Here is a 23264-nt window from a genome sequence, read left to right on the forward strand (position 1 = left end):
GGGTTTATGTATAAATTATGTTGTTAAGATACTATTGCTGCGGAATATAAGGAAGTTGTAGGTAAAAACAATTAAAAGTAAATTTACGAAACAATCTTTTTTTATTGCCCATATAGGCAGGCGGTCATACAGCCCACCTAATGGTAAGTGATAACCGTCGTTCATGGACTTCAGCATGGGGCAGAGCCAAGCCATTGCCTACCGTTAACTTTTTCGTAATCTTCGTAATCTCGATGAATAGTAATTGAAGATGGTCGAAATCGCAAATCTATGTTTTAGATGGACCTGGTTACTGACATGACAACGATGTCGTCACTCACTTTAAGATGTAACTTTGAAGATTTAATTGAATCGTGATGGAGAAGTGAACCACGCAAACGGAAATAGACAAATAACAATTAAGGACTACTACCTTGTGACATCCTTAAACCGCGAAACAAGATATTTAATATAAACTTGGTTAGGTGAAACTTTTTGTCGCCAGAAACATGGAATCTACAATTTAAAAGATACACTTCGTTTTTTTTTGGTCCTGATTTTTTCTTCTTTTTTTCTCAAACTTAACCCACTGGGTGGGGCCGGTACAGTGAATTTTTCTATTCCGTTCTCTTTTATCAGCCGTCATCTCAACACTCACTCGTCTCTCTGTCATATCGTCATTCACACACTCCTTCGATGTCTTCTTCGGTCGACCTCTTCCCCCTCTACCTTGCACTACCGTTTCCATACATCTCCTAGTCACATGCATCTTCTCTCTACGCATCACTTATCCATTCAGCACTAACCGCCCGCTCTTTAACTTGTTAATTATCAGGGCTACTTTCACACTTCCTCTGATATACTCATTCTATATCGACGCTTGAAAAGCAAACGTGATTAAGCGACAATAACTGCTTTGTACATAAATGACAGGCAATAACCATATTCGATGCGCAAAAAAAATATTCTAAGTCTATTAAAATCATTTCAATCCTACAGCTACTAGCTAGATTCTACTACAGCTAGATTCGTTAAAATAAATTTTGCTTTCAGGTATTTCAACTTAAAATTAGTCTACTGTAAAGTTCACGCGTTGTCGCTTAGTCACGTTTGCATTTCAAGCGTCGATATCTTGTCCATTCTTGTCACTCCACACATCCATCTCAACATTCGCATCTCTGTCGCATGCACTCTTCTTTCATGCTTTACATTCGTCGCCCAACATCCAGATCCATACAGCACGACAGCTCTTTGTCCTGTTTTTTTTTGAGTGTAAAAGATAATTGCGAAAATAAAACGCCTCGAAGCCCCAAAAAATTTTTTAGGGAAAAGTCGACTTCGTCTAAAAACTCGTAATCCTATTTGCGCGTACATTACCAGGGGGTACATTACTAAGGGGTATATACAATATACATAATTATGTTCGTAGCGATTGCCTTGTTAAACACGTCTAGAGATTGGGTTTCTTTGTAGCGTTAATCAGAGTAAAGGCGTATACATATATTTGTTTTATTTATTTGGTAAATGTGTGCTCAAACTTACGTGTTATTACTTTTTATTGCCCGTGCAGGCAGACGAGCATAGGGCCCACCTGATGGTAAGTGGTTACCGTCACTCATGGACGTCAGTAATGCCAGGGACAGAGCCAAGCCGCTGCCTACCGCTAAACCTACCTACAAACAAACCTACCGTAAAAAAGCGTGGGTGCATGGTATCAGTAGTTATAAATATTTTATGAACAGATATGAGTAGAAGGGTTATTTTGATAATATCCTGAAAAGAACCCCACGCTTTTTTACAATAAAATATTTTTTCTTACACTATTTTTAACTCAAATTTATTAAAATTTATTTTCAATTTTTAGTTGGATTTTCTATAAAAGCATATTTTTTAATTCATTATTTATTTTTCATTTTTTAGTTATATTTAAATTTTTTTCAGTTATTTTTTTAAAATATTGAATTGTCATCGGTCCTTAATAAGTATGCCACATTTCGAGTTAATCCGACGTTTTGAAGGGGGTCAAAATCATGTTCAAAGATTCCGTTCCATACTAACATGCATACGTCTGAAGCTAATAAAAGCGTATTCAAACACGTTCACATCACTCATTACAAACAAAATAGCTGATGACACCCCAGCGAATATAAATAAAAATGTCTTCATTATAAAATGAGGAAAATAAATGAAACCTCGTCTTTATGTTTACAATATTCCTACAAGTTCCCCCTCACAAGATAACGTCAGTATACAATTAATATAATTAGTTTTAATTGAAGACTTGTTTGTGGGTTCATATATTTGACGCTTATTTACTTAATGTCATATAATATTCAATATGGCGTGTTGTGTATTTTAAAATAAATTATATGGTTATTCTTAATGTATTTTGTTTTAAATTAGTAGTGTAGGTGTTTAAGTGAGCTTAGTTAGTATTAAAGAATAAACGTTTTTTTTTTTTTTTAATTTATGTATGCCGGGAATAGCAGTATTTATAGTCAATGTGGTTGGTTTGACTCGGGATTATATATAGTGTTAAATGGTATCCAGAGTAAGGATTCTGGGTACAATTTAACTCAAATTGCCCAAGGAGGCATCACGTGATTACGTAGGCTAGCATTTCATAAAAAATATTCTGTCTCGACTATAACTCTGACATAACATAATATATGAAGTTTTACTTTTGCCAAACATGTTTACGTGGTTCCAAAATGGACGTAATGTAAGAATTAGGTATTTCTCTATTTTCGTTAACGGAAAATATATAAATATCAATGAGGAAATTCGAAAAAATGTTTTCATATATAAACGTATTGTTGGTCGAAGATCCTTTTGTGGGATATATTTTCGGATTCTGTTTTGCTTCCTTTCATTTTTTAGATGTTTTTATAAGTACACGTAATACGTGCCACAATAATCTCAAATATCTATTGTTCATTTAAACTTTGTGCAGACGTTACATACTGTATATATCAAAAGTACATGCTTTGAGTTTTTTGACAATTTTTCTCAGGGTCCTGAATTTTTTAATTTTTTTTTTTTGCTTATTTAGGTGGACGAGCTCACAGCCCACCTGGTGTTAAGTAGTTACTGGGGCCCATAGACATCCACAACGTAAATGCGCCACCCACCTTGAGATATAAGTTCTAAGGTCTCAAGTAAGTTACAACAGCTGCCCCACCCTTCAAACTAAAACGCATTACTGCTTCACGGCAGAAATAGGCAGGGTGGTGGTACCTACCCGCGCGGAATCATAAGAGGCCCTACCACCAGTTTATTGTATAATTTCTGACGTTTCGTATATTTAACAGTTTTTGTGGTCACGAACTACTGAGATGTTATTGGTTACGACATTGGAATATTATGCTAGCTACCGACTTTATAAAACAAATCTAGACTTTTACTTTTTATTTCACACAGAACGAACTAATGAGATCTTGAGGTCTGGCAGTGACAGTTCTGGAGTGACCACGAAAACTGTAAAATATTAGAAACATTGGAAATAACATAATGATAAAAAAAACGCTAGATGCCCTTGAGGTATGATGTCGACATCATATCTCAAGGGCGGCGGTGGTATTCACGTTGTGATGTCTATTGGCTTTGCTAACCACTTAATTTAAAACTTTTAAAACCATTTTATGATTGAAGGATTACTGGTAGCCCGGAGGCCTTTCCAGCTTCACCAGGACAGGTGGGCGAGCAAAGGCTCAGAGGGTTGGGATGAATCTACACTGGACCGGAACACCGGATCCGGCGAGAAACTCAGCGGGCTGATGTATGGGTTAGGTTGCACATCGAACTCTTTGCCGAATTTGACGAGTAAGGTTACCGGGCTCCCTAAGCATGCTCCTAGCGTTAGAGCTGAAAGCGTCTAATGCAAGAGTTATTGAATCTGATGGATTCGTAAGGACGTGTATCGGGCTACATTTCTAAAGTTTAATACCACGTGGTCCGTGGGCTCATTAATCTATATACGCAATAAACGCAATCGGGACTCCGAATATAAATCTAAATTCGACAAAAGAATCGACCGTGCAAAATTAAATACTTCCTCAACCAAAATCATCATGTCAAAACATCCGTATATTTTTAATTTATCAAGCAAATTTTTCTTCACTTCGCTCCACGTCGGCCATTTTTATTCGCCATCTTACATTATTCCGGGGCACGCCTCGGCCCTACCAATTTGCGGCCAGTAAATTCGGTACGGTCAAGGCTGGTCCCGACTTACGGCTGCTTACCGAACGTAATCCGCCCGAAGATAATATTAATACGGCACGGAGAATTTGATGAAACACACCGATGTTCGGGAACTTAAAGAGGATGCGTAGGTTTTTATCGGTCGATATTAGAAAATCTTTTCTAAAATATTTATTGGTGGTAGGACCTCTTGTGAGTACGCACGAAAAGGTACCACCGCCCCGCCTATTTCTGTCGTGAAGCAGTAACGCGTTTCGGTTTGAAGGGTGGAGTAGCCGTTGTAATCATACTGAGACCTTAGAACTTATTATATCTCAAGGTGGGTGGCGCATTTACTTTGTAAATGTTTATGGGCTCCAGTAACCACTTAACATCAGGTGGGTTGTGAGCCCGTCCACCCATATCCCTATTAATATATAAATGTGAATGTAAGTTTGTTTGTTACGCTTTCACGCGAAAATTACTCAACCGATCATCATGAAACTTTGTACACATATTCTTGGAGGTATTAGAAGTAACATAGGATACTTTTTATTAAGAAAAAAATACATATTTTTTACGAAAAACTAAAAAAAAAATTGTAAAAAAAATCTCAAAATCTAGCTTCTTCAACGCCATCTACCGGTTCAGTAATGAAGTTCCAATCCTGAGTACTGTAAATGAAGTCGCGGGTAAAATTTAGCGTTATTCCAAAGTAACTATTCCACATAGACGAAGTCGCGGGCAAAAGCTAGTAAGCAATAAAAAAAAACGATTCTAAAAATAAATTTGGCTCGCAGCGTATATGACAACAGAACCCGATATCATTGTCTTAAATTTGAGGGAGTAATCCTATAAAGACGTCACAGGAGAATGTCTATACTTTAAATTGTAAATGGGTGAAAACAAATAAAAGATGTTTGCTGAAAATTCGGTATAAATATGTACTTTTTGATGCAAATAATGACATGGAAGATATACAACGTTCTAACGTCTTTTCTGGGGTATATAAAGTTTGTATGGAGGAGCCTTTTCCTTTAGTGGATTAACCTAAAACTCCGTGTAATTATTCTTATAAACAAATGAGCTAGTACGTGTCTTACAGAATTCCAAAATCCCTTTGTGTCTGTTTTCTAAATCGCGACATTGTTACGTGGCTTAAGTTAGTCTGTTAGAGACTTTCTACTTGTATTTGTTCCTTCGAGCATTATGTAAAAACGTCTTTAACGTGTTTTTTTTTGTGTGATAGACTTTTTTACCTCTTCTTTATTACACACCATTTACTCATCGTACATGAAAAATGCAAGTCTTATATAATCTTTATTGACTAGTTAAAGTAAATGTTAGTGTGGAATTATATTGGATTTTTATCTTCGAAATTTTCCAATGAGTTAGAGAGTTCAAATTTTGAATATTGCTCAGAATCTGAGGAAATTCTAAGAATAACAATTTTCCATCTTCCTTTTTTTATTGCTTAGATGGGTGAACGAGCTCACAGCCCACCTGGTGTTAAGTGGTTACTGGAGCCCATAGACATTTACAACGTAAATGCGCCACCCACCTCGAGATATAAGTTCTAAGGTCTCAGTATAGTTACAACGGCTGACCCGCCCTTCAAACCGAAACGCATTACTGCTTCACGGCAGACATAGGCAGGGCGGTGGTACCTACCCGTGCGGACTCACAAGAGGTCCTACCACCAGTTCCTTTAAAAAACATTAAATTAAAATATTTGTTTATAAAATGAATGTATTTCTTTACTTTGAATAAGTATGGTATTGCGGGAAATACTCTGTATGAGATATTAAATTGTAATCATAAGTTTTGAAACAGCTTCTGTATAATCTACGCATCCGGTACCTTTCAGAGGCATCCTGTATAGCTCTAGGTGACGTAATATTTATGCTACACAACACGTTGCCTTCCAATTTAATATTAATATAACACGACCTCATTCATGGCACTCTAACGTTTGATGCATGGCTGTATTCGGTAGCATCAATGCTTTGATTAGTGAGATTTACGGCGTTATCTCGTCTCTAAATTAGCAAGACATCTATACTATATAATATTATAAAGAGGAACGATTTGTTTGTTTGTTTGTATTGAATAGGCTCCGAAACTACTAAACCGATTTGAAAAATTCTTTCACTGTTTTGAAGCTACACTATTCCCAAGTGTCCATAGGCTATAATCTTTTTTGAAAAAAATTAGGGATCCTTACGAAAACTCCAATAATGTAACCCAAGGTGTAAAAAAATTACATAAAATATTCTTTACATCGCGTGCCCTGCGAAAACTATTGATGATAGAATAAAATAATGTACTGCGACTTTGTAGAACACATTATTATTTATAAAAAGTATCGCGACAACATATGTCTAACTATTATAGTTATGTCGCAATAACTGTTCTTTTATTTAAAAAAATAAAACAACGTCAAATATCGTTGAAATTTTTGTTAAAAACCCGAGCGAAGCCGGTGCGGGCCGCTTGTATATTAATTTAATAGATCTTCCCGTTTACGTGTCTGAGACGTTAATTATATCTAATTTTACCACGAAACATATCCATGACCAAGAGAACTGTAAAGTGTTTGAAAGGTCCTTACTGGTGGTAGGACCTCTTGTGAGTCCGCGCGGTCAGGTACCACCACCCTGCCTATTTCTGCCGTGAAGCAGTAATGCGTTTTGGGTTGAAGGGCGGGGCAGCCGTTGTAACTATACTGAGACCTTAGAACTGATATCTCAAGGTGGATGGCGCATTTACGTCATAGATGTCCATTGGCTCCAGTAACCACTTAACACCAGGTGAGCTGTGAACTCGTCCACCCATCTAAGCAATAACCACCAGTGAAATCTACCCTGGTAGATGATGGTCTAGTAAAATCTGATATGTCACTATCAATGATTTCAATTTAAAATAGTTAAAAAGATATACTTACTGCAAAGAATGTTTTTAATCTTCTATCCATCTAATTGAAATGGAATTAGCATGTGCCCGGTCTTGAGGCAATTCACGAGCAAAGTATATTTCAATTTTACGAATTGAGTCATACGGAAACGGATCGTTTCAATAATGGGCAATGGTCTGCGGTTGTCGACAGGAGCACTCACATACTAAGGTAATGTTCTGTGGTCGGGCGTAACGTGTTATGGGCTTTGCGTTATGATAGATGTACTTGATAAGGCGTAGTGGAAGTCCTAAAGTTGTGTATTAGTGTCTATTCTAATTTATGTATAAAGAAACAAAATTATTATTGGAACGAAGTTCCTTATGGGACGATGCGGGTGGGAATGAGTTGCTCGCTCCGGGAATTTCAATATTGTAAAATTGTTATGTTATAATTACTTACTGTAATATGAATATTTAAAAAAAAAAAAAAAAATTTAAAATAAAAATGTAATATTAAAAAAAAAAAAAAAAAAATGCCCGCTGAGTTTCTTGCCAATTCTTCTCAGGACGGAGGCTAATTCTTGTGAATTGGCGGTAATTCTTTTGACGTTCAACAAGTATGTACTTTCATTTATGTTGAATAAAACTTTTTTGATTTGATTTGATTTGATACCCTAACCGGGAAAAAACGTGTGTAACGTAAGATTTTTATTATTAATGCACACAGTGTACGACTTAACTTTGTAATAACGTACAAAAAATAACATATTTTTTTATCATTCATTGACCACGATCTCGGAGCGTTCATTTGCGCAATACACTAACTACACAATACAACTGCGAATGAAGTGTACCACAATAAGTTCGCACGTTACCGTGGGTTGTTGCGAAACCTCCAGTTTATTTTCTTTATACCTCAAATAGAACTTAAAATTAATATTGTTATAATGAGGAACTTCGTTCCTATCCAGTGTCCCACGACACCACACATCTTTTTTTATATTACCTTAAGTATTTGTATGTATATTATGTCTAAGTATGTGCATATATATGTACGTATGTGTATATGTGCGCGTTTCGGTTTGAAGGGTGTGGCAGCCGTTGTAACTATACTGAGACCTTAGAACTTATATCTCAAAATGAGCGCCGGAATTTACGTTGTAAATGTCTATGGGCTCCAGTAACCACTTAACACTCGGTCGGCCGTGATCTCGTCCACACACCTAAGCACTAAATAAAACTTGGATTGAAGACCCATTGAGCTGAATAAACTGTCGCAAATGATAACAACAGTCCTCATCTATAATTTAGTCGTTTTTGACGTAACTACGTCTTATAATTCGATGGAGCCGGCTGCACGCACGAAAAAACATAACTCATTGAGGCGTTCCATTTAAGGCTTGAAGTGCAAGCGAGAGCGCGCAACGAGCGACAAAGAGGCACATTCGGCCTCCGCGTTCGGCAGCGTTCGACATCTGTCTCTCTCCTACTTGAGTGAGCGATGCATCCGCGTGGACAGCTGCTATACAATAATACATTTACATGTTTTCGTCAAGTATGAAGTTCAGTGAAAAGTGAACGTGGCGTCAATTGTCCATACAAAATATCTATCAAACAAATAAAATTAAAATTTTCTTTTGAAAAATGTAACCATTCCATCGGTATTTTCTTATGACGTTGTCACGTTCGACTATCGTCAGTAAACCGACTTTACAGACAATCGATTTTTTCGATATAGTTATTATGTTTACAGTCTTATTTTCGTTTGTCGGACTTAACACAATCACAATTAGTACTTTATTTATCTGGACCGAAACGCATTTCACCTCATTAAATGTTATTGTTCATTCGTTCGACATTCTGAATACTTTATGCGAAAACGTGTGTTCGGTGACGGTCGAATGGTTCTGCCGTTTCAGCTTTTGTGTGTAGTATGAATAATGTTATGTTAATATGATGTGTGTTGCTTTTTGGTGGGTACGTTTTTACAACGGAGAAATCGAAATGTGACTGACCGGTGAATGGTTATGCTGATGCTTCGGCAAAATGTATTGAATCCACATAGAAACAATGGCAATTGCAATAGGTAATCTTTCCTGAAATTCTGAATTCTGAATCCTGAATTATTATTTATAAATGTAAGTTTAGCAGTGGTTTTTTTTTTTAAATTTTTATTGCTAAGATGGGTGGACTAGTTTACAGCCCACCTGGTGTTAAGTGGTTACTGGAGCCCATAGACATTTACAACGTAAATGCGCCACCCACCTTGAGATAAGTTCTAAGGTCTCAAGTATAATTAGAACGGCTGCCCCACCCTTCAAGCCGAAACGCATTACTGCATCACGGCAGAAATAGGCAGGGTGATGGTACCTACCCGTGCGGACTCACAAGAGGTCCTACCATCAGTAATTACGTAATTTATAATTTTGCGGGTTTGATTTTTATTACAAGATGTTATTCATTGACCGTGACGATTTATTAGAGAATATACTCTCATACTATACTCTGTGTAGTGACTGAATTACAAAAGATCTTATTATTTTGTACATGGTCTACCTAAGCTAAGTTATTTAGATTTTAAAAAAATAGTATATCCATCCTCAAATTTTTTCGCTCGCGAAGTACTCATGAATTTTTTCAGGCTTGAAGAGTGGTACAACCGTTATCCAATGATTAATGGCGGTTTTAGTGTGGCCCGTGTGTGTCTCTGGGCCCCTGTAAACACTTAAAACCAAGTCAGCTCCGAGTTAGTCTAGTTAAAGCAACAAAAAATACATTTTGTGTATTTTGTATGTAGTTATACATACAAAATTAAAACAAACATCGAATTCGTCTAAATTGTCACAGTCGTAGTGGCGTCGGGGAGAATTTCGCTGGAACACGGCACACGTTGAATCCGGGCTAAGCCACCCAATCCTCTTTGTTGGTGGAGACTTCGTGAGATTACGTTTTAAAAGCATTCCCAGGGTTCCGTGCTGGGAATATGCAATAATAACGTCATACTGAGGCTTTGTTTTAAGTAATACGTTCGTTGAAAACCGTATTCGTGTCACCTTGTTGTTGTATTAAATCATCAGCAATTAGGAATTATGAGTAAGTATCTGTAAGAATGAAAGTAATATCTCTTGTCATTAGATAGGCGACAATATGTCTTATTTGGGGATTCAGCTAGAGTGATAATATGAGGTGCCGTTAGTATATTAATCCAACAAGACTAATCTAAAGAATATGTAAAAGTTAGTAAACCTCAGAAACTTATGCTAGTTGGTTTAGTAACAGTAGATTTGTAAAACTCTGATGTAAGCTATCTCATGATCCATCATCTTAAGAAATAGTGTTGAAGTATCATTTATATCGCAATTACTTTTTTTTCTATTTTTTTCCTACCTATGTTGATAGCCTTGAGGGACTATTTCAGCTTCGCCCTAACATGTAGGTGAGCTCACGAAGCTCAAACCGGAGTGTTGCTAACACTGACCCTAGCAAGAGCAATGCTTCGCAGAATCTACCACCGGATCGGAAACGCAACGCACTGAGAAGATCCGGCGAGAAACTCAGGCTGTGTCTATGGGTTAATTCGTTCGTTGAGCCCTTCATCGCAAGCGACGGGTTCAACGAGGACGGTGACCGGTGGTTGTGGTACCTAAAAGCACCGTTAATGGATCGGGAGGATTCGTAATGACGTGTTTTGGGTGATGTCGACTATTTCGATATCATCGATCATGGAGATCCACTTTCCTGCAATTACTGCTATTCTTCCACCAATATCATAGCGGATAGTACTTCGCGGCAGAAACATTCTAAATGGAAGCTATCCCTTAACATCCCCTAACACGGGATTAACTTACATTACACGATATTTTTGGACGTGAGTATTATTCGTGAAAACGTGTTAAGTGCGAATTTATTTTAAAAATATCGACCACGCTCCAGGATTTTCACTGGTGGTAGGACCTCTTGGGAGTCCGCACGGTATCTCGCCTATATCCGCCGTGAAGCAGTAGTGCGTTTCGGTTCGAAGGGTGGAGTAGCCGTTGTGACTATACTGAGACCGTAGAACTTATGTCTCGAGTTGGGTGGCGCATTTACGTTGTAGATGTCTATGGGCTCCAGTAACCACTTAACATCAGGTGGGCTGTGAGCTTGTCCACTCGTCTAAGCAATAAAAAAAGGATTTGAAAGTATACTTTACCTAGAGTACACCAAATATCTTATCCAGCACCTGTCTTATCTGTCTGAATAAAATTCCCAGCGCAAAAGCGTTTATAAACTTTAGGTAGTTGCAAATGACTGTAATTTTTATAAAAATAAGCAGGGTACAGTGTAAACATAAAAGAATAAAAAGGTTTTTTTTTGGTACATATTGAATCTAGAACTAATATAATCAACATTTTTTTCAATTCAATATCGAATAAAAAATGTCATTTTAAATATCATTATCCCGAAAATTCTACTCACGTAACCACCCAACCTTGGTATCAAAAATGTATGCATTTTCGCGCGAGAATTTTGGATATTACCTGGTACCTTAACCCTTCCTGTTGATCGGGATATGATATCATTACTATTATCATACCTATTTACTTATATTAGAACTGACAAATTTATCCAAGAGAAAACGAACGTGTGTTCAGAGAAAGGATTCATTTTTTTACTTTTATTGGTTTTAGAGCATGTTGTGAATTCGCATAGGTAGCCACCCTCATCCTACCGCGTCTGTCACGAGTACGTCATTCGTCCTAGTGATTGAGAATCCGTATATTTGGGACTGGGAGAGGCCTATGTCCAACAGTGGACGACTGTGGGCTGTTGATGATGATGATGATGATATTTGGGACTCTGAGAGTATGTGGCAGCATTCGGATTGTGGCGTCTATGGATTCTGGTGTTTAGTACCAGATAGAACCTAAGCGCGTCTGTTTTTGTATAGCGATAACAAAACTTAGAAATTTTCGAGACACAGCTATAAAACGCGCGCGTCTCGTCAATATTGTTGGTTTAGCATTAGGCACATGTTTCTATGCTTTTAGTTTTTAACTATTTCTTCATAAAAAATTTCAGCACTACAAAGTGGGATAGTAATGTGAAACTTCTAGTTCCAATATTTTTGGGGGCAATAGATTCTGATATGTTTTAAATGGTATAGATCTAACTGTGATGCCATTTATTAGTAACTGGTTAGTGAACAAGGTCACAAGCTCCCCTATGACATCACAGAGTTGCAGGGCTACCACAAAATTATAAATAAAACAAACACTATCAGACACTCAAACCTTGATCCGACTCGAATAGTTAATGTCTCACACGATGTCGCGATAACTTAGCATTTGGTTGAATCAGCAAGATGTATCTACAGTTCTCAATAAAATACATATTTTATTATTCACGACCCGACCCTCACGATATGATCCGATATACATATTTGCTTCTATATTCAAGGGGTGAATGGTAACATTCAAACGATTCTAGGATATTGGGTAGGAAGCTGTTTACTGGGACCAAGGGTCGATCGTGGCGTTTACGCCTTTTGTTTATTAGGTAGACGAAGTTTTTTTGGGTTTGAAGATTTCCTACTTAGACAGACTGTGCGGTTTATAGCCTACCCAAAGCCCATAGACATGAATCAAGTGTTGTACGCTGGATCCCAAGTTCGATTTAGTGTGGGCATTATTAGGTATAATGTTGTGCCTTAGGCATATTATACTTCTCTTGGCTGGTCCAGCTATGTTGTGATCCAAATATCTCTGCTTTTATCATTTTTCTTGGTTTATTCGTATCGAATACGTGTTTAGCTAACAATTCTAATAATAAAGGACAGATCAGTGTAGGGAAGGGTATATTGGGAGCCCATACGTATAGGTACAGCCATTCTATTTCTGCACTATACAAAATATAGATATACTCATCATCTTAGGCCTTAAAGCCCAGGGTGGGCCTGGTCGAGTATGTCTCTTCAGATTGTTCTGTTCAGGGCTTTCTCCTTCTAGTTTTTGACATAGATGACTTTGAGGTCCTGCAAAATACAAATAAACAATATTAATAAACAATAATTAGGTCTTCATCCACCTGTTTCAAATTGAGTGGCAAGATCCACGTTTTTATTTATTGCTTACATGGGTGGAGGAGCTCACAGCCCACCTTGTGTTAAGTGGTTACTGGAGCCCATAGATATCTACGACGTAAATGCGCCACTCACCTTGAGATATAAGTTCTAAGGTCTCAAGCATCCTGGCTGCCCCATCCTTCAAACCGAAACGCATTACTGCTTCACGGCAGAAATAGGCAGGGTGATGGTACCTGCCCGTGCGGACTCACAAGAGGTCCTACGACCAGTAACGTTGTGGTGCTTATGGGCAGTAACCACTGTAGTAAGTGATCCGTGTTCGTGGTTCGGTAACACCAAGTGGTTCGGCAGCTCATCCATCCATTGCGATCAAAATATCTGTATTAGGCAGCCTAAATTATGAAGAAATGTTAGGTTGAGATCAATAAGCTTTAATTTAGACAGTATGGGGTGAGAACCCAACATCGCTCGTCTGCCGTTTAATTAACGAGTAAGAAATACGTTTATTTTTAGAATCATCCGGCTCTTATTAAATTTCAGAACTATGCATATAAGTTTTATTTGGTTTCTCAGCGCCAGTACCAAGTTAATTAAGTTTCTCGGTCTTTGTACGGAAACCGACTAAATTTAATTTCTGTCGGGATTCTAGATTAATTTAGTACATTTTGTCTTTTGAATGTGCTTCTGTACACTGTATATGGTTCTAAAATATTAATGCTATCTTTATTTCGTTTGCTAAGATAGGAAAATTAGCTGACGGCCTGGCTTATTTTGAGCGGTTCCTTGATTCCGTAGTCACTGAATGACTTGTTTCCACTGGTATTACCGTCACATGTTACTTCACGTATGTGTCGTTGTCATGAGGTCTATATATTTGGAGTTTGGGTTGTTATTACTTCGTATGTCTATTATATGATTGTGGCTATAACACAGAAAATGATCGTGTCGAGGCATTTAAATGGATGGCTGTGTGATAGGGTTTTTTTACTAAAGTTTTTGATGACGTAAAGTAATGCGAGGAAAAACGAAAGCTATTTTTCTCTGAAATGGTTCTTTTGGAACCTATGACAGTCGTATTCCATCAAGGCACACAACGTATGTGTATTGATGACATCAAGCTATAAATTATCTTACTTTGATCAGCTTCGACTGCAAGTCTGCGTGGGATAAAACTACACGGCCAAGGCAGTTTTTGGTTTACTGCTACTAACTATCAAATTTTGGACCAATATGACAATATAATTTGGATAATACTGTTTACTTAATACCATTTCCCTTCCTATTCAGTTCCCTACATCCAATTTCAAAATTTTAGTATTAGTGAATATGTGCACTGGTACAGGTAAATCTGTTATTCCAACAGTAAATATTCCCTTATAAAAACCTATAGAGGAAATAATAAGAAAATTTTGGCTGCCTTCATTTACTCTATCTAAATATCCATCCACTTATAAGGTTTATTTGATATTAATGTATTAATTACCTTCAAATAGATTACCATGAATTAATATATGTATATTGTAATCTATTTGAAGCCACACCCCGTCAAAATCACTAACACGATCTTATGAAGCCATACCCAGAATGAGCAAATTACATCCACCTAACCCATTTACTATTCATTCCTTTTTCAATTCTTCCACGAGATATTAAAACTTCGCAAGTGTTAGAAGAAGCTGTAAAGGATGGCGTAAGTTTTGACAGTTTGAGTAGGTACCCGTCGGAGATACGCTGCGGCTCTGTGAGACGATACCGAATACTGAAGGTCAAGCTAAATCCTGCCGTGGATCGTGATAAGGGTGGATGTGCTAACTATATTTGGTTTAAAATATTACCTTACTGATGACCTATTTGCAGGGTTTTTAGTTGGGAGTAGAATTGCATGTAATTAATATTTCACCAAAGCTATTTTTTTATTATTGCTCAGATGTGTGGACGAGCTCACAGCCAGCTTGGTGTTAAGTGGTTACTGGAGCCCATAGACATCTACAACGTAAATGCTGCCCTGCCCTTCAAACCGAAACGCATTACTGCTTTACTGCAGAAATAGGCGGGGTGGTGGCACCTACCCGTGCGGACTCACAAGAGGTCCTACCACCAGTAAATATGGTGTGGTAATGTGGTATGGTATGGTAAATTTCAGGGCAGACTAGATTGATGTTTCTGCCTTTTGTTAATTTTTCAGTTTTACTTATGATATGTACAAGATTAGTTGGATTATATATTATTAATAACCCTTCTATGATGAGACAAATATTAAATGAAAAAACTTGAATTTCCTGTAGATTATAAATATTTTTCTTTAAACAAAATGATAGTGGAAAGCTTACAAAACATTTTTATTTCAGGCAATTTAAGATAATAAGAAAATAGCGTTCGTAAGCTATAATTTTAAAATTAAACATAACATGTAAGTTAAATTTAACCAATGCGTTGTGCGTTTCGGTTAGAAGGGTGGGGCAGCCGTTGTAACTATACTTGAGACCTTAGAACTTATATCTCAAGGTGGGTGGCGGATTTAAGTTATAGATGTCTATGGGCTCCAGTAACCACTTAACACCAGGTGGGCTGTGAGCTCGTCCATCCATACAAGCAATAAAAAAATATTAATTTGCTTGTTGGAATTTGGATTATAATTTTTAGACTTCACCCGCGTATTCGTTCTGAGGTATCGTTCTAAGCCGCTTAATTATGTACGAACCAAACTTTACTTTTACGTAGAGATAAAACCTTTAGCAGACACCGCTTTACTTATTAAAACGGCTTCTGTTATCCAAGTTCTTGTTTTAGAAACGCGAAAATTTCAAGTTTACTGAATGAGTTCAATTTTTTGGGTTAATTTAATTTGGGAGTTTCATCACGTCTTGGCGTCTAACAAAGACTTAAAATATTACAACTTAAAATTTTGATTGAACAGGAACAGATGAACAGATTGATCAAATATGGTATAGATGATGCATTTAATAAAAACGCTTTGAAATTAATGATAAAAAATCGACTGAGGAGAAATATATACATTTTAGATCAGGCCTACTTGATGAAAAATGTCATTTATAACATAAAATGACAACTAATAAAATTACAAGCTCCCGCACAGGAAATTAGATCATACTTAATAGGATTGTGATCGGTCTTTGATACGTGTGCAAATGTTCAAGAGGTTCGGTGAAAAATTCTACTACATATTTCGGTACAGAGATAGACGCAAAGCCAATAAAAGCGTGATGATAAGAATCATTCATGACATCTTCGTCCCTCCTTCCTTCCTTACTTTCCTCTACTGTTGCCTAGTAATAGGATTTTCCATTTCCTACATTAGAGATAAGATTGAAAGCAACCCCCGATTATTGCAAAAAGTAAATTGGCCAGTGATATTATAATGGTCTTTCCGGCTGTCACTCAGATGAAACACAGACCCTGACTTTCTCAAGCTTCTTATGCGATCATTTGTTCGGTACGTATCATTCACAATAAAATTGTTACTATTCCTATTTGACTAATTGAAATCTCATATTTGAGAGATTAATGGCAATTTGGAAACCGGCACGATCGGATACGCCATTCATTTCTGACCCAACGTAATAATGCGTTCTGCTTCCTAGGATTAAATCCGAAGGTCGGATTTCATGCCGTGGGCTTCGATAACCGCTCAACATCAGAGTGATAACTTTTACCAAAATTATCTAACTATCTTAAAAAATGTTTAGGTAAAAATAAACTATTTTCTTTGGAACGAGTGTCGCGCTTTACTCTAACATACACTAAATTTAAGAAAGAGAATTATTAATTGTTGAAATTATTCAATCAACAATTGTCGTACATGCACGAATATGAATTGTCAACATTATAATTGTATAGTGAGTGCTACGCGCGTATAGATAGCTGTACAAGTTTTCTACTAAAGGCGACGAGCGTAGGACAAACAGGGAAAATGAAACCAAATCTTTTTTATGTTTGGGGGTTACTGGTGTCCCGGAGGTCTTTCCAGTTTGACCAGGACATGTGGGCGAGCAAGGGCTCAGCCAGAAGGGTTGAGATTTGCTAACAGCTACCCGAGTACCTCCAAAGGAGCCTCAAGATTAAATTCTTCGCGATCCGAATCGCGATCCGCTGAAAAGATCCAGTGAGAAATTCAGCGGGCTAATGTTTAGGTTAGGAGCCTGCTCGTAGTGTTAGAGCTGAAGGCGTCTAATGCAACGGTTATTAGATCTGATGGATCCGTAAGGACGTGTCTAGGGTGTACTAAACCTATTACTCATACATATTATATAGGAATTTGCAGTAATGCAGATTCGTACACAAATATGTATTACTAGACGATGACCTTTTTGTTTATAACGCCATCTTGTTGTGTTTTTAAAACGGTTAGTTGCCCTCAATTAAGAAAAATAGTAATATTATTCGCCAATAGATGACGGGAAGAGTCATAAAGTTGATTATTGAAAACACGAATGAAACAACATTTTCTGAAAATAAATCGTAGCTAGATCGATTTATCGCCCCCGAGATCCCCTGTATACTAAATTTTATGAAAATCGTTGGAGCCGTTTCCGAGATTCAGATTATAATAATATATACAAGAATTGCTCGTTTAAAGGTATACGATTATATTGTTAATGTAAAATAATATGTTTTTTGTTAGTTAGTTTGAAACGTAATCAAAGTTTAATTATGAAGGGCTCATTAAAAGTTTTTACCATTAGTTTGTGATTCAAAGTTTAAGCCTATTTTATTTTTACGTTTTATTACAGTTAAAGTTGCTTGTTACGAATTTTAGTTAAAATAATTGTTGTAAAGCGATCGAAATTCGTTCATAAATACTAATGCCTCAAGTCTTAAATTCATTTTATCATAATTTTTTTTATTTTCTTTTGTTACTCATCTATAGCCAAACAAAAATATCGTTCATTAACAAACAATAAACTAAATGATAGGTAATTATTTTCTCTTTGTCGATTCAAATATAATTTTCTGATACAATTAAAACAATTTTTACGGTTTAATCTTAATTTTTTTTTTTCATTTTTATAAACTTGTAGCGTGCAACTTTGGCACATTTAAGTCGCATTCGTCTTTCGGTCACAATCGGAATTCCCCAATACGCAGGTGTCAGGTGTCACTAGATGTAAGTCGACAAGAGTCATGCGATTTTATGTTTTGTATTTATTAATTTTTATTGCTTAGATGGTTGGACGAGCTCACAGCCGTAGGCACTAGGTGATACTAATTATATTATTTTACGAATTTTAAAACGATTTTACTGGTGGTAGGACCTCTTGTGGGTCCGCACGGGTAGGTACCACCACCCGGTCTATTTCTGCCGTGAAGCAGTAATGCGTTTCGGTTTGAAGGGCGGGGCAGCCGTTGAACTATACTGAGACCTTAGAACTTATATCTCAAGGTGGGTGGCGCATTTACGTTGTAGATGTCTATGGACTCCGGTAACCGCTTAGCAGCAGGTGGGCTGTGAGTTTGTTCACCTATCTATGCACTAAAAAATAAATAAATGAAAGATTTCTTTAGTCCAAGAAATCAAAACTCGTTTTGTGCTATTATAAGTCTTTAGACAATTACGTGAATTTTGTCGGTCAAAAAACATGAGGTCGAAATTTCAAATTCCTTGGCTATCCCATCTATATATGAAGCTGGAACGCTTGACGGCTTCGATTTAAGAAAGGGATGATGGTAGGGCCTAAATTATGGGCTCAAATCGAATTCAATTCAATCAGTTCACGTGCGATAAGAGACAATCCAGTAGAAATACACATAGTTGTAGACAATGAATTTGCTTCCGGCATTGCTGACGTCTACGAGCGACGGTGACTGCATACCATCAGATGGGTCGTATGCTCGTCTGCCGGCTACAAGGCAATAAAAAACATTATTTTGTTTTCTCTTCAAATCACTTTTTGTATTGCCCTTGTAGGCAGACCAGCATACGGCCCATCTGATGGTGAGTGGTTACCGTCGCCCATGGACTTCAGCAATGCCAGGGGCAGAGCCAAGCCACTGCCTACCGCTTAATACAGCCCCCCAAGGCGATGTATGCAATTAATTTCAAACAGACCGACCGCAAAATAACCCGAAATCACTGCATTACAAAGTCCATAGAATGTAATTTTACATAAAATTCTATTGTATCAAAATTAAAGGTCTGCATAGTATTCATTTAACAACTCTATTGTTAACTGAAAATTACTCGCTGCGCTGTAATCAAAATGATACAATAATTTCCGACCGTTTTAAGGCATTGTTCTATGAAGAGCAACAATTTTGTTGCCTGTGTGTTGATAAAATGAAACATTGAAATAAGTTTTTACTTTTAACCTTTCACAAAATTTATTTTTCATATACCGTGTAGTATTTAAATTCAAGGAGCAAGCGCAAGACAGGGTCAAATGGAGATAACTTGTGGGGGCCCTGTTAACCATTTTTTTCCTACCTATGCTGATAGCCTTGAGAGGCTATATCAGCTTCGTCCTAACGTATAGTTGCGCTCACGGGGCTCAAACCGGAGTGGTGCCAACACTGCCCCTAGCAAGAGCAGTGCTTCGCAGAATCTACCACTGGATCGGAAACTGAGAAGATCCGGCGAGAAACTCAGTGGGCTATGGTACCAGCGGGGTACCCTAGGACTACAACAACAACAATAACATACTGTGTAGTGCCACATGATGTAAAGTGGTCACCTTAGATCATGCGGGACTAAGCATGCCGATTATTGCTGCGCCCAGAACTCTTAGGGCGCAAGGTTGACAATGTTATAAGTAACCGTCAACTTTCAGCGCGTCAATAGCACGGCAATTGTAACATTTAAATTGTTAATCAGCCATTGTAAATTAAAAGAAAATTTACTTATCTTATATCTTTAAACGAGCAATTCTTGTATATATTGACGCTTGAAAGGCAAACATGACTAAGCGACAATACGTAAACTTTACAGTAGACTAATTTAAAGTTGAAATACCTGAAAAAAATTCTATTTTAACGAATCTAGCTGTAGGATTGAAATGATTTTAATAGACCTAGAAATATATTTTTTTTGCGCATCGAATATTGTTATTGCCTATCATTTATGTACAAAGCAGTTATTGTCGCTTAGTCACGTTTGCCTTTCAAGCGTCGATATAATCTGAATCTCGGAAACGGCTCCAACGATTTTCATAAAATTTAGTATACAGGGTATTTCGGGGGCGATAAATCGATCTAGCTACGATTTATTTTCAGAAAATGTTGTTTTATTCGTGTTTTCAATAATCAACTTTATCGATAATCAACATAAACATAAACTTTTTTTATTGATAGAAAATAACAAATAATATAATATAATATTAATATGTAAGTCGTATTTAAATATAATATCTAAAAAACCCAATTTATCAATAAAAAAACCGAGCAAAGGTCGGTCATCTTCTAGTGTAAAATTAAGCAACAAAAAAGTTGCCAGCTCTATCGCCCGTCATAAACAAATGGCATTACTAAACTTGTGAATGCGATATTACTGTGAAATACGGTGTGTACGTTAATTGCATGAAATCAGATATGCGAGTTTGTTATTATGCTTTGTATTATTGAAACTTGTGATTTTACAGTTACTCTGTTTTTCGTATTGCGGCAGGCAATATGCTTGTTCGCACGATTTGTTTACCTACATGGAAGATATGTTTGCGTGTGTTTACTTTCTTTGAAGTTAATCTGGTGCGAAGAATTACTGGTGGTAGGACCTCTTGTGAATCCGCACGGGTAGGTACCACCGCCCTGCCTATTTCTGCCGTGAAGCAGTAATACGTTTCGGTTTGAAGGGCGGGGCAGCCGTTGTATTTATACTGAGACCTTATAACTTATATCTCAAGGTGGGTGGCGCATTTACGTTGTACATGTTTGTGGGCTGCAGTAACCACTTAAAACCAGGTGGGCTGTGAGCTCGTCCACCAATCTAAGCAATCAAAAAAAAACCGTATTCTTTTGTAAATTTATAGTACAAAAAAATTACACTAAAAGGATATTGATCCTTGCTTTAAAAATAGGATAGATACTTATGGGCTTATTATTACTCTGGCTACTTTTTTACTTCGTTTCCCCACATAGATACAAAGTAAATTCGAGCTTCTTGCTCCAAGAAACAGAGTTCATATCAGATTTTTGTTACAGCGATCATACATCTTTTCGGTTCTGGAGCTCCGATTCTTACGTTATAATAAAAATTGTGTACCTCCAGAGAGGCTTTCGGATGGATTCATTTAATATCGTGCGCAAGTCTTATTGCTCTCTTGTAGACAAACCAACATTTATATAGGGTGGTTTGGAAGTGTTCCCGAAGTCTGATAGCGGAACAAGTGATCACACACACTAAATCTGTCCGTGTAAATATCCTTGGCCACCAGTGAAATGCTTCTCTTCGCAACTGATCATTATTTATACTTGTTTTAACCGACTTCAAGAAAGGAGGAGGTTCTCAATTCGATTGTATGTTTTTTTTTATGTTTGTTACCTCATAACTTTTGACTGAGTGAATCAATTTAGTCCAGTTCTGATAATGGCATCCATGAGAAAACTATATAAATCTTAAATTTGCATTAAGTACGTGCGCGCGACAAATAGATGAATAACTCAATAACTCAATATCACGCCAACCGATTTCGATGATTATTGTTTTTAGTCTATATTAATTTGTTTTGGAATATATATTTTTTTCTATTTGAAGTCGGTTTTTGTTAAAGCATGTCTATTTACAATTATTTATTGTCGTTCACTAATGCCAAGATCAGAGCCAAGCCGCCCATCGTTGTAGGTAAAGTTTGTAGATTTTTTAATACATCAGGAAATGTAAAAATGGTTTCTGGAAACATAATACATAAGAAATCATGGCATGGATCCGTCAATGTAAAAAGAAACCAGCTTTATGACGATACTACGACGAGAAAAAATGATTTTATTGTAAAAAAAAGCGTGGGGTGCATGGTATCAGTGGTTATAAATATTTTATGAACAGATATGAGTAGAAGGGTTATTTTGATAATATCCTGAAAAGCACCCCACGATTTTTACAATAAAATCATTTTTTCTTACACTATTTTTAATTCAAATTTATAATATATTTTTTTCTATTTTTTAGTTGGATTTTCTATTAAATCGTATTTTGTTAGTTTTTTTAAACTATTATTTATTTTTCATTTTTTGGTTGAATTTCAATTTTTTTATTTTTTTTTTAATATTAGATTGTCATCGATCCTTAGTAAGTATACCAAATTTCGAGTTAATCCGACGTTTTCAAGGGGGTCAAAATCATGTTGAAAGATTCCGTTACGACTTTAGATGATTTTAAATTGCGATTCTCAACCAGCATTTTTAGTATAGAGCACTAATGTACTATACATAATAGGCAATCTCTTTGTAATAGGTAAATTCGCAGTGTTCAAGCCTTTGAGATTTTTATCTGAAATAGGCAATTACTGTGCAATGGACCCTGAATGGTCTCGGGATAGCCAACTTTTGTTACTTAATAACGTGTTTTTTTTGAACATCGCCTTTCTAGTTTTTTCTATTGAAAATTGTGGACTACATTTTGAATCGAGACGCAAATAATTTACGGTCTGGTAAACAGTGTAAACAGTCTATTTGTCTGACACAGAATTTGGCTTTATTGTACTCATTTCTTATTCTTTTCGAACGATGAACACGTTTGGAACGGTCAAATCATAATTAAAAGCTAAAATAAAATAGCAATAATAATAAAAAAAGCTCTGGTCAAATGGAAGAGAACCATTTCACTGGTGGTAGGACCTCTTGTGAGTCCGCGCGGGTAGGTACCACCGCCCCGCCTATTTCTGCCGTGAAGCAGTAATGCGTTTCGGTTTGAAGGGTGGGGCAGCCGTTGTAACTATACTGAGATCTTAGAACTTATATCTCAAGGTGGGTGGCGCATTTACGTTGTAGATGTCCATGGGCTCCAGTAACCACTTAACACCAGGTGGGCTGTGAGCTCGTACATCCATCTAAGCAATATAAAAAAAATATTAAGTCCGCCTGTGTACAAGTTTTGTTTTGTGCATAAAGTATAAATAAATAAATATTGCCACTTGAAGCTGAAATGCCCAAGCATATTTATCGAGATCTAAGTGATGTGTGTCACATTAGTTTTCTT

The 23264-nt window shown here is 36.8% G+C and overlaps 1 protein-coding gene across 1 annotated transcript in view; it reads left to right on the forward strand.

Annotated features, from left to right (window-relative positions):
• The window catches only part of LOC105841549 (connectin), a 277288-nt gene that overhangs the window by 47825 nt on the left and 206199 nt on the right, over positions 1-23264 (forward strand). The window lies entirely within an intron of this gene.

Source organism: Bombyx mori, chromosome 18 (assembly GCF_030269925.1).
Source record: "Bombyx mori chromosome 18, ASM3026992v2".
In the NCBI taxonomy this organism is placed as follows: Eukaryota; Metazoa; Arthropoda; class Insecta; order Lepidoptera; family Bombycidae; genus Bombyx; species Bombyx mori.